Source organism: Nicotiana attenuata, unplaced genomic scaffold (genome assembly GCF_001879085.1).
Source record: "Nicotiana attenuata strain UT unplaced genomic scaffold, NIATTr2, whole genome shotgun sequence".
In the NCBI taxonomy this organism is placed as follows: Eukaryota; Viridiplantae; Streptophyta; class Magnoliopsida; order Solanales; family Solanaceae; genus Nicotiana; species Nicotiana attenuata.
The window spans coordinates 29094-41648 of NW_017671769.1; positions in this window are offsets into that span (position 1 = coordinate 29094).

The following is a 12555-nucleotide window of genomic DNA, read 5'->3' on the forward strand; positions in this document are numbered from 1 at the left end:
AGGGTAATGCCGTGCACATTTTCATTACTTGATTGCATTGGTGAGAATTGAGTGTAAAAGCACGAAGGGTGATGTCATACACTTATTGCATGTGTGTTATGATTTCTTGCTGTTCTTCGGTTCAAATTCCTTAATTGCCTTATTCCACTATTGTTGTGATTCCTTATGTTGGTATTTTCCCCATAGCATGTTACCCCTCCCCCGTTACTTTTGAACTATTTCTATTACTGTTATTCTGCTAGATACTGTTTAACTGCAGGTTATTTGTCTGTTATGTCCTAGCCTCATCACTACTTCGCCGAGGTTAGGCTCGACACTTACTCAGTACATGGGGTAGGTTGTACTGATACTACACTCTGCACTCTGTTGTGCAGATCCCGGTACTGGAGCATACAGACCTTAGCTAGGGGTTGCTGCCTTCAGTCCATCAGGAGACCCGAGGTAGTCCTGCAGGCGTCCGTAGGCCTTGGCGTCCCCTTCCTATCTAGTTTTCTTCTGTTCTTTACTATTTCAGAGAAAGACATGTATTTACTTTGTTCGGACCCTATTTGTAGTATTCTTAGATAGTCCGTGAGATTGTGACACCAGTTCTGGGTAGTTTATGTTTATGGATTTGTATTGGTACTAGCTTAAGTGTTAAATTTCGTTCTTCCGCATTATTAATTCCGATGTATATAATATGCTAACTTGAAATTTCTAAGAGATTAAAAATGAAAAGGGTAAAGTAATCAGTATAGTTGGCTTGCCTAGCTTTCACTAGTAGGCGCCATCACGACTCCCGAGGGTGATAAATCCAGGTCGTGACACCTTTCTTTGCATGAGGCTAAGCATTGCCTCCCTAGTTGCATAAGGCTAAGCATTGCCTTCCATTGCATGAGGCTAAGCATTGCCTCCCTAATTGCATAAGGCTAAGCATTGCCTCCCTAGTTGCATAAGGCTACGCACTGCCTTCCATTGCATGAGGCTAAGCCCTGCCTCCTCAATTGCATAAGGCTAAGCATTGCCTTCCATTGCATGTGACTAAGCCCTGTCTCCTTCAATTGCATGAGAATAAGCATTGTCTCCTATTTTTGCATGAGGCTAAGCCCTGCCTCTTCAATTGCATAAGGTTAAGCATTGCCTTCCATTGCATGAGACTAAGCCCCGTCTCTTTTAATTGCATGAGACTAAGCATTGTCTCCTATTTTGCATGAGGCTAAGCCCTGCCTCCTCAACTGCATAATACTAAGCATTGCCTTTCCTTGCATGAGACTAAGCACTATCTCCTAATTGCATAAGACTAAGCACTGTCTCTTAATTGCATGAGACTAAGCATTGTCTCCCTTTATTGCATGAGGCTAAGCATTGACTCCCTTATTGCATGAGGCTATGCCCTGCCTCCTCAACCGCATAGGGCTAAGCTCTGCCTTTCCTTGCATAATACTGAATGCTATACTACTTGAATCTAGCACTATCTTTTGCTTTCTCGGGGCTAAGCCCTACCCTAATCTTATGTAAGACTAAGCTCTGTCTTGTTTCGCTTCTCATATGACCCAGCATCATGTCTTTTCATATCATGGGTTGAAACATCGCCATCTTGTCCAAAGGCATCATAGTCCGAAGGCATCATCCTCATATCCTGAAGACACCATGTCATGGCCTGAGGATCTCTTAATATTGCACACCATTGTTCAAAGACGTAATAGTTCAGAGGCACCATTTTCATGACCCGAGAACATCATTTTATGGCTTGTGAATCCCTTATCACGCGATTTATGGCCCAAGACATCATGGTCTAAGGACATCATCCTCATCGTCCAAACACAACTTTCATGGTCCAAAGGGAATTTGCATCATGTTTAAATTCTCGCAATAATCCCATATATTCTTGCATGCATCGCGTTTAAGTTTTGTAGGTAACCCGGGAGGTAACCGTCTTTTAACAGGAGCAATCTTCGCTCTGATTTCTATTTGATGCTCACATCTCGAAACTATCTCTAATACAGCTGACCACTGTCTGTTGCCCACTTCCACTTGACTACTACTTGCCATATATGACCCCCTAGTACTAGCTACTCTCCTATATTGCTTGCCTAAACATGGCACGCAAATCTCATCAAAATCGAACCAAAATCGGTTCAAATCCCAGATCTTTTTGCTATTCTGTCTATATTCATCCTATGTTCTACTGTGAGTACGAATATGTTTTTATTTTTGTTGATTCTTACTTACCCTAAAACTAGGGTTTTCAGGTCTCTTCAAATAGAACCAAAATGGGTTCGATTCTCTGATCTTGAGTGTTATTATGTCTATATTGCTATTCTTTTTCTTGTTTGTTGAACAATAACTAGTTACTTTCTAAACCTTCGCAGTGTTTTATTCTATTATGTTCTAATTAGCATGTATTCTGAAATTGCATGACTTAATGTATTCCCCTGACTCTCTTCATGTGTGATTCGGCCTATAATCGCTAGCCCTAATAATGTATTTGTATCTAACATAGGCAATCTGGACAATTCGGAGCATGTTTAGCTTAGTATCATTGATAACTTGAGTATTCTGCCTTGATTATATGGCCTAATCCCCGTTCACTGCCTGATTCTGATTTTCTAGTGATTAGTTGATATTATTAGTAGGCCCTAATCTGTTGAAAGCTTCACTCTGAGTGTGCAAATGTGCTTCTATAACTATGTCTGTCACTTCATGTGTTCTTGTTCTATCTGACTCTGTACCTCTAACAACCTGCTACCTTTGAACTAGTTCTTATTGACTGATGCCCTCCGTGATATCTGATTCTGTTTGTTTCATCAAGTATAAATTGAATTGTTTAATCCCTGTGGTTAGCATAATTTGATTCCTTTAGGTCTTGAACTTGTTGCATTGGTGATAACTGATTGTCTTGCTAGCCTAATGCTCCTTGTCTATTAACTTTGTAACCCCCCCCCCCCCTTTCTACCTACTAAATAAGCCAATTGGCTTGTGTAAATGACTGTTTTCTGGGTCTTTTGATCAATTATGGCTACTCGATGTGGGCTATTTTATGCAAATAAAGATTGTTTTCTAGGTTTAATTGGCTGTGATTTCTGAGCTGTGGTGAAACCTGTATGGATACGAAATTGAAGGCCTGGTTGGGCGGGGTACACGTTGGGCCTGTCTTAGGCCCACTATAGTTATTTTGTAACTTTGTAATTTATTTTATTTATTGGGTCTGTAATAATGTTGTAATAACAATTGGGGTGTTAGTAAAATTGGAAAAATGGGCCTATTCTAATATTTGCTTGAAAATGGTGAGAAATCCTGCCTATAGGTGTTTAATTCGTTCAGCATGTTCTACTCCTATCTGTTTGTTAGATAACCTGCCTATAAGACCTAAATGTTTAATTGGTTCAACATGTTCTGCGCCTAGGTATTTTGTTAGATATCATGCCTATAGGAAATAAAATGTCAATGACCATTCTTTAAATTTGCATAATTGCAGCATATTTATTAGATACTATGAGTATAGGATTATGTTCTTCTAATTTTCATCTAGAAATCATGCCTATAGGACTTCAATTGATCAATTTGCTGTTGTTATTGTACTGCTTGCCTAGAAATCATGCCGGCAGGAGCTAAGTATAAAAAAAATTAGTTTCAATCGATAATCATTAGAAATCATGCCTATAGGATATTACCACTCGCTTTAAAGTGTTAATATTGAACTTTCAAACACTGTTTCATTGCTTAACTCTGCCACTATTAGAAAGCATGCATGTAGGATTAAACTGAGTAATTCTGAAAATCTCCAATGGGTATCACTGCCAGTTACTGTGTAAATCACCTAAAGATCATGTCTATAGGTTTAATCACGTATAATTTGTAATTTCAATAATCAGCAGGCAATACCAGATTCCCCTAAATGGTATAGTTGTTTAGAAATCACATCTATAAGATGGCACCTTGCATTTGAAACTGCCTGCACGAGGTCACACAGAAACCATGTTTATAGGGCTTAATGGCTTTAATTTTGCTCAATTCTGAAACTATCTAATGCTTAATGTGATAATTTGTTCGCGTGCATTTGTTGTCTAATTGTGGAGGCTAAGTTGAGCCCATATATATATATATATATATATATATATATATATATATATATACCGAAAACCAATATCTAACACCAAGACCCGGAAACCCACGAATCACAAGCTAAGAGATACATAAGATGCTCTAACTCCAGAAATGTCTAACCAAAAGGAGAGAACTGAAGGGCTATACTATTACAGAAACATAGAAAGTGACTCCTCGGTCTGCGGACGCGGCTGATATACCTTGAAGTCACNTGGGGCTCAAGTTTAGATTTCAGTAATTTAGGATAGTAACTTGGGTAACAAGTTAAAAAATAAAGGACTGAATCTGAAAATAAATAGGGACTAAGAGTGTAAACAGAAATTGAGGACTGCAGTCATCTTTGCCTATAAAAGACATGACTAAGTGCCTTAATGGACAAGTTTGGAGCCTCAAAAATTCCCCCCCAAAAATCTCTTCAAGCTTCACAGATCTGAAATTCAAATTTCAAGCTTCACAGATCTGAAATTCAAATTTCAGATCAGAAATTCCTTTAGATCTTAGTTTCTTCAAAAAGAAAAACCATGTCTAACCAAAAGGAGAGAACTGAAGGGCTATACTATTACAGAAACATAGAAAGTGACTCCTCGGTCTGCGGACGCGGCTGATATACCTTGAAGTCACTACAGCAGCGCCTCGCCTCAAGGATGATAAGACAGAGTGAAAGTACCTGGATCTGCACATGGAAAACATGCGCAGAAGGGGCATGAGTACACCACAGCGGTACTCAGTAAGTGCCAAGCCTAACCTCGGTTAGGGAGTGACGAGGAAGGTCAGGGCCCTACTGAGATAAAAAAAATATAAGATATGACAGTATAAAATAAGCAGTACAGTTGAAAACTAATGATAAGAATTTAATACAGGAAAACAAGGAATTCAATAACTGAAACAGAGGCAAGCAATCACTAGGAAATAACTGGGGATCTCTCAGTATCCCGAGGATATCTTAGTACCCTCAATATATGCCAGGGATCTCTTGGTATCCCGAGGATCTCTCGGTATCCTCAATATATTCCAGGGATCTCTTGGTATCCCGAGGATCTCTTGGTATCCTCAATGTATGATAGGGATCTCTTGGTTTCCTGAGGATCTCTTGGTATCCTCAATGTATGATAGGGATCTCTTGGTATCCCGAGGATCTCTTGGTATCCCGAGGATCTCTTAGCATCCTCAATATACGTGCCAGGGATCTCTTGGTATCATGCACCTCATCCCAAATCATAAATACGTGCAGGTGATCTCCCGAGATGCCGTCCCGTAGTCCCAAATTAAAACACACAGAAACAACACAAGGATACTCAATTAAATGCTAAATACGTATCAAGTAAACAGTTAATTCTAGCCTAACATGCTTCACGTAATGCAATTAATGCAGTTTAAGCAAATAGGAAATTAAGTCAACTAAACATGTTTTTCTAAACTAACAACACGCTAATTTCACAAGTAGAATAAAAACAGGAAAAAGAAACTCAATTAAAATACTTAAAGTAAAACCGGGTTTTCAACAATTAGCTCAAGTACGCGCTCGTCACCTCACGTACAAGGCATTTCAATTATCAATATATCATATCCTAAGGGGAAGGTCCCCCACACAAGGTTAGACAAGCCACTTACCTCGAACCGGCTCAATAATCAACCTGAAACCACGTTCTTGCCACGAGTACTCGACTCCAAATGGCCCAAATCTATTAAATTGAATGGAAAATTGTAAATAATACCTCAAGTAACTGATGCCACAATTAAATTCTAAGCTAATACGCAAAATCAGGTAAAATAACCAAAATTCCCCTCAGGCTCACGTTTCAGGATCGGGTAAAATTTACATTTTCGGAGTTCTCATACTCTCACGAGTCTATGCATAACAAGAACACTAAAATCGAAGTTCAATTGACCCCTCAAATTCTCATTTAAAGTCTCTTAAATCCCAAGCCCTAATTCTTCAATTGTTGTTCTAGATTCCATGATTTACTAGGTAGATTTCACATTAGAAACGAGTTTTAAGATCAAGAATCTTACCTCCAAGCGTTTCCCCTCGAATCCTTCTTCTTTCCCCTTCAAAGAGCTCCAAAAACGATTAGCAATGGTGAAAATAAACCCCCAAGTCGCGGAACCTCTTTTAAAATAATGCCCAGTAGCTTCCGCATCTGCGATCCTGGGACCACATCTGCGGTCCCGCTTCTGCGGAACAAATGTCGCATTTGCGGTCCCGCTTCTGCGGAAAATATACCGCATCTCCGATTTCTGAAGGAATAGCCAAAACCCGCTTCTGCAATCCTCTATGCCGCTTCTGCGGTTCCCAAACCGCAGATGCAAAAATACCAGAAGAAAAGCTGCTGCACAACTTCAACTCCAAAATTTCCTCCGTTAACCATCCGAATTCATCCCGAGGCCCCCGGGACCTCAACCAAAGGCATCAACATATCTTAAAACCTTATTCAAACTTGTACCAATCTTCAAAACACTTCAAACAACATCAAAACAACCAAAACACACCGGATTCAAGCCTACGTTTCAAAAATCATCCGAATTCCGCTTTTGATCAAAAACCCAATCAAACCACGTCCGAATGACCTGAAAATTTGCACACACATCCCAAATATCATAATGGAACTATTACAACTCTCGGAATTTCATTCCGACCCTTGGATCAAAATCTCGCTATCGAACCGGAAACTTCAAAATTTCAACCTTCGGCATTTCAAGCCTAAATTAGCTACGGACCTCCAAAAAACAATCTGGGCACGCTCCTAACCCCGAAAGCACCCAATGGAGCTAACAGAACGATCAGATTTCCATTTCGAGGCCGTCTTTATATTGTTTCGAATACGGTCAACTTTCCAACACTTAAGCTCTCATTTAGGGACTAAGTGTCCCAAAACTCTCCAAAATTAAAAACCGAACATCCCGCGAATCACATTAACAGAAATAAACTTGGGGAAAGCAGTTAATAGAGGATCAGGGCGTAAATTCCTAAGACGACCGGCCGGGTCGTCACATCCTCATACACTTAAACATTCGTTTGTCCTCGAACGAGCATAGAGACATACCTGAAGTAGTGAAAAGATGAGGGTAACGGCTGTGCATATCCTGCTCGGTCTCCCAGGTCGCCTTCTCGACCGGCTGACCCCGCCACTGAACCTTCACTGATGCAATCTTCTTTGACCTCAGCTTTCCAACCTGCCTGTCCAATATTGCCACTGGCTCCTCAACATAAGATAGATTCTTCTCCAACTGGACTAAACTGAAATCCAACACGTGCGACGGGTCACCGTGATACCTCCGGAGCATCGAAACATGAAATACCGGTTGAACTCCTCCCAGACTGGGAGGTAAGGCAAGCTCACAAGCAACCTCCCCAACTCGCCTCAATATCTCAAAAGGGCCAATAAATCTTGGACTCAACTTCCCTTTCTTCCCAAATCTCATGACGCCCTTCATAGGCGAAACCCAAAGTAGAACCCGCTCTCCAACCATATAGGAAACATCACACACCTTCCGGTTCGCATAGCTCTTCTGTCTGGACTGGGCTGCACGGAGTCTATCCTGAATCACCTTAACCTTCTCCAAAGCATCCTGAACTAAGTATGTGCCCAATAATCTAGCCTTACCCTGCTCGAACCAACCGATCAGAGATCTACACCGCCTACTATTTAAAGCCTCATATGGTGCCATCTGAATCCTGGGCTGATAGATATTGTTGTAAGCAAACTCTACCAATGGCAGGAACCGATACCATGATCCTCCAAACTCGATCACACACGCACGGAGCATATCCTCAAGAATCTAAATAGTGCACTCGGACTGCCCGTCCGTTTGAGGGTGAAATGTTGTACTCAACTATACCCGAGTACCCAACTCATGCTGAACGGCCCTCCAGGACCGTGATGTGAAATGAGTACCTCTATCCGAAATGATGGAAACTGGAATACCATGCAGACGAACGATCTCCCGGATATAAATCTACGCCAACTGCTCCGAAGAATAAGTAGTACACAGAGGAATGAAATGAGCGGACTTAGTCAGCCGATCCACAATCACCCAAACAGCGTCGAACTTTCTCTAAGTCCGCGGGAGCCCAACTACAAAGTCCATGGTGATCCGCTCCCACTTCCACTCAGGAATCTCTATCTGCTGAAGCAACTCACCCGGTCCCTGGTGCTCATACTTCACCTGCTCACTGTTGAGACACCGAGCTACGAATCCAACTATATCTTTCTTCATCCGCCTCCACCAATAGTGCTGCCTCAAATCCTGATACATCTTCGCGGCACCCGGATGGCTGAAATACCGTGAACTATGGGCCTCCTCTAGAATCAACTCCCGAAGCCCATCAACATTGGGTACACAAATTCGACCCTGCATCCTCAATACCCTATCATCACCAATAGTCACATCTCTGGCATCACCGTGCTGAACCCTATCCTTGAGGACAAGTAATGAGTGTGAGCACGTGATTTTTGCCCTATGTGAAAATTATTCCCAAAATTCAAACAAATGATCTCTTTCATTATTTTTGCAACTTTGTGAATTTTGTGTTAATTGTTTGCACTTTATTTGTGCATTTTAATCGGTGAAAAAATACAAAAAAAATACTTGGCATTTGCATTTAAAATTTAATTTCACATTTTAGATTAGTAATTAAGTTGTTTTAGAATAAAATACAAAGAAAATAACAAAAGTGGTCCTTTTTGCATTTTAGTGTCTTAGTTGGCATTTAAATTAGGATTTAGTGTATGGAAATTAGGAAATCTAATTTTAATTTGGTTTTAAGTTTTAGTTTAGCATTTTAATAAAATCAGAAAATATAAAAATACAAATTGAAATACAAAGAATTAAATAAAAGAAACAAAAAAAGGGAAACAAAAGAAAAATTACAAAAGGTTGGTCTTAATAAGAGACCAAAATTGGGCTCATTTCAATTTAACCAAACCTCAGCCCAAATAAAAAATCAAACGGACCCAGCCCAACCCATTTCCCTGACCCAGTCCGGTTCAACGACTCCCCGAAACGACGCCGTTTTGGCGTTGATCAATCCTAGCCCTTCATCCCCTTTAATCTAACGGCCCTGGTGCCATCTCATTATTAGTTAAAATGGTCTGAAAATAATCCTAACCCTAGAGACATCTGCTTCTTCCTCGTACTCACCCCTGTAACGCCACCAGCGCCGCCGCCGGAGAAAATGTCACTTTCTCCGATGGCTCCCAGATTCACACCCCTATACCGCCTTGACGTCCTCGTCACGAATATGCCATTATCCTCTTTCGAATCCCACTGGAGGCCGTCGAATAATTGAAAGTATTGTCGCCGTCTCCGCCGTCCGCGGCGGCGACATCGCCAAAATCGGTCCAAATTTACACCACCAAATATCTCCTCATCACCAATCCATAAATAATCCTCCTCAAATCATGACCGAGCCCCTCGAATTTAAAATCCAAATTTCGGTCAAAAACCCTAATTCATCCCATCGATTTCAGATAACACACCAGGGTCTCTTTTCTTCCCTCATGAGGAATTCGACGTCATTGGCCCTCGAACCTCATTGAAGTCAGTCGAATGTTGAATCTAAAATTGGCTAGTGAGTTTCTTAGTTTATTTTTGTATTTTTTTTTCTTCCATGTTGCTTTGTGTTATTAATGGATTAGGATTCAATGTTAGCTATCTAGGTTTAGTAACTGAAGTTGTTCTTATTTGGATTATTGTTCGAAGTTCTGCTAACTGTTAATTTTGTCATTAGTTAAGAATTAGTTCTGTTCATCGTTTAGTTTAGTTTACATTTTGATGATCCGTTTCTTCAATTTGATAATGTAAGTTCAGTGTTGATAAGTTCGATTCTCATTTTAGTTGATGAATCGTTTCACTTTGATTTAGTTGTCAAGAGTAGTTCATTAATATGTTTAATTGTTCTTTAATTGTATAAAGCTGTTTGAATTTATGATGGTCAATTGATTAGTTATTTTGATTCTTGATGGTAATTGGTAACTCAAAGTTCAGTAATTAGTCTGGGGTTAGGATTTGAGTTTGAACTTAGTGTTGGCTGATTAAACTTACAATATGATTGCTTAACTAGGGTCAGTCGACAAGGTTGGGTGGGTTAGTAACTTCAAGTTAATGAAAAGGATAATTTAGGGAGATTCACTTGGGGATTGAATTTAGAAGTTACTAGAAGCTCCTAGAAGAGGTGTTAGTTAAAAGTTCAGATTTGTAGTGTATTAACTTGTGACACAAGTTAGAAAACAAGGGACTAAATAAGTGAAATGAAACTGAGGGACTAATGTGCAAAAGAAAATCTGAGGTTGGCCCCATTGGTGCCTATAAAATGGCATGCCCTTTGCCTTGAATAACAAGTTTGGGAACCCCTGAAAAATTGCTACAAGTTTTGAGCTCTAAAAATTCCCCCAAAAGTGTGTTCTCCAGTTTTCAGATCTAAGATCTGAAATTGAAACTCCAAAAACCAAAAACAGTAGAAAATATCCAAAAATCCAAAAAAAAAGCTGTTACATTGATCATTTGTCAGATTTCAGCTCTTAACTCAACTAGTTAGCTCGTTTAGGATCAGAATTAGCTCAGATCTCTCTGTTTCTGTTCTATGCTCGAATTTTTCTTTTTTTAAAAAAGCATTTGGGAGTCGTTTGAGGTTTAATTGAGCCGATGCTGGGTGATTCTGTCTGCTGAGTATGATCTATGACTTCCTAGTTTGATTTCAAAGTAGACTTAAGGTGCTTTGGTTGGTTTTATTTCTTCCTGGGCTTTTGTGGTGCTATTTTGGGTTTCATTGCTGCTGGTTGTATTTGCTGCCTGTTGCTTGCTGCTGACTTCTTTCCTCCATTTCTATTCGATTGCCATGTACACTTCTTCGAATTACCTTGACGTAGCTTTGAATTGAAGTTGAAATGAGAGGTGTTCACCAGATTTGTGTTCGTCTGAATATTGTCTGCAGCTCATAATTGAATAGATGTTAGCTAATTATATGTAGTTGATGTTAGTTATTTGTTTAGCTAATCAGATTTGTTTTTTGTATTATATGAACAATAGATATATATATGGACTGTAACTAGGGACTGCTGAACTGTTATGATCATGTTAACATCCTGTTAGTTTGCTCATTAGAATTTGTTAAGTTGTTGGTTTGTTTCACCACAGCAATTAGTGCTAGAATTTGTTTTAACATTCATGCGTTTGATTCCAGATTAGGCAGTCAGATAGTGATGAAATTCAATCAAAATAGAAGCATCAGAATGTTTGAGTTTGTTTAAGCTTGGAAATAGTATACTTGTAATTACATGAAATCATGTACGCTTGGCAATTTTTTTTTTTAAAAAAAAAAAGGGTGACTGACTCATTTCGTTGATCCATTTCTAGGCTCGAATAAATATCATAATGGGAAATGTGTATAATTAGCTGGTTGTTGCTAATTTCAGAATAAGTTCCTTAGTTTGTCCAATTGCCCTTTGTTAAACCTGACTGATAACCTTGGGCCTAAAGGCTGTCTGTTGAAGCCCCATTTGAATTTAACCGTATTTTACTCTTACTGGGCTGAGTTTGAGTCCCAAGGGCATTGCTGGATTTTGAATGAAAGTCAAGGACTTAAATATAGTAGTGCTTGAACCATAATAAATAATTAGGGCCCTTTTAGAGACAACAGAAAATCATAGTTCACTTTAGGATTTACCTTTAAATAACGAGATGAGCCTCGCCAAACGAGACACATAAATTGCGGGGCCCTCGATAAATGTTTATACAAAATACTTAGACTTCGGGGTGGACCGTTTAGCGAATTCACGGCCCTCCCCAAAGATAATAACGCGTTAGTCACTTTAGGCGCGTTTTTGATAATTCTACCTTCCTAAACACGGGTGCACATTTATGTGACCCAAATCCCAATCTCAACGAAGTCGAAATGTGTTAACAATCACGGGTGCACTGGTGCGACGTGGTTTGAGGCGCATTTCCACGACGTTGCAATTCGTTTAAAAATCGAATAAATAAATAAAAGCGGTTTACTAATAAAAGCACATAAGCTAGAACGTATTTCGAAATCAGATAAAATCAAATACAGTTGAGCGACCGTGCTAGAACCACGGAACCCGGGAATGCCTAACACCTTCTCCCGGGTTAACAGAATTCCTTACCCGGATTTCTGGTTCGCTGACTGTTAACAGAGTCATAATTTCCTCGGTTCGGGATTCAACCGGTGACTTCGGACACCATTAATCTCCCAAGTGGCGACTCTGAATTTTAATAATAAATCCCATTCCGATTGTCCTTTAAGTGGAAAAACTCCTATACACCCTTTGCGGGGTGCAGTAAATAAAAAGGAGGTGTGACAATGAGGGTCATCTTATTGCCGCTCCCTGATACGATCAAATAAGGAAGACCGAGAAACCACGCAAGCTAGAACCCGACTGGGCTCCAAAAGATCCAATCTCACAACTGGCTGGCTAAGGCTTGAACATCCATCGCCATAGGCCTCTC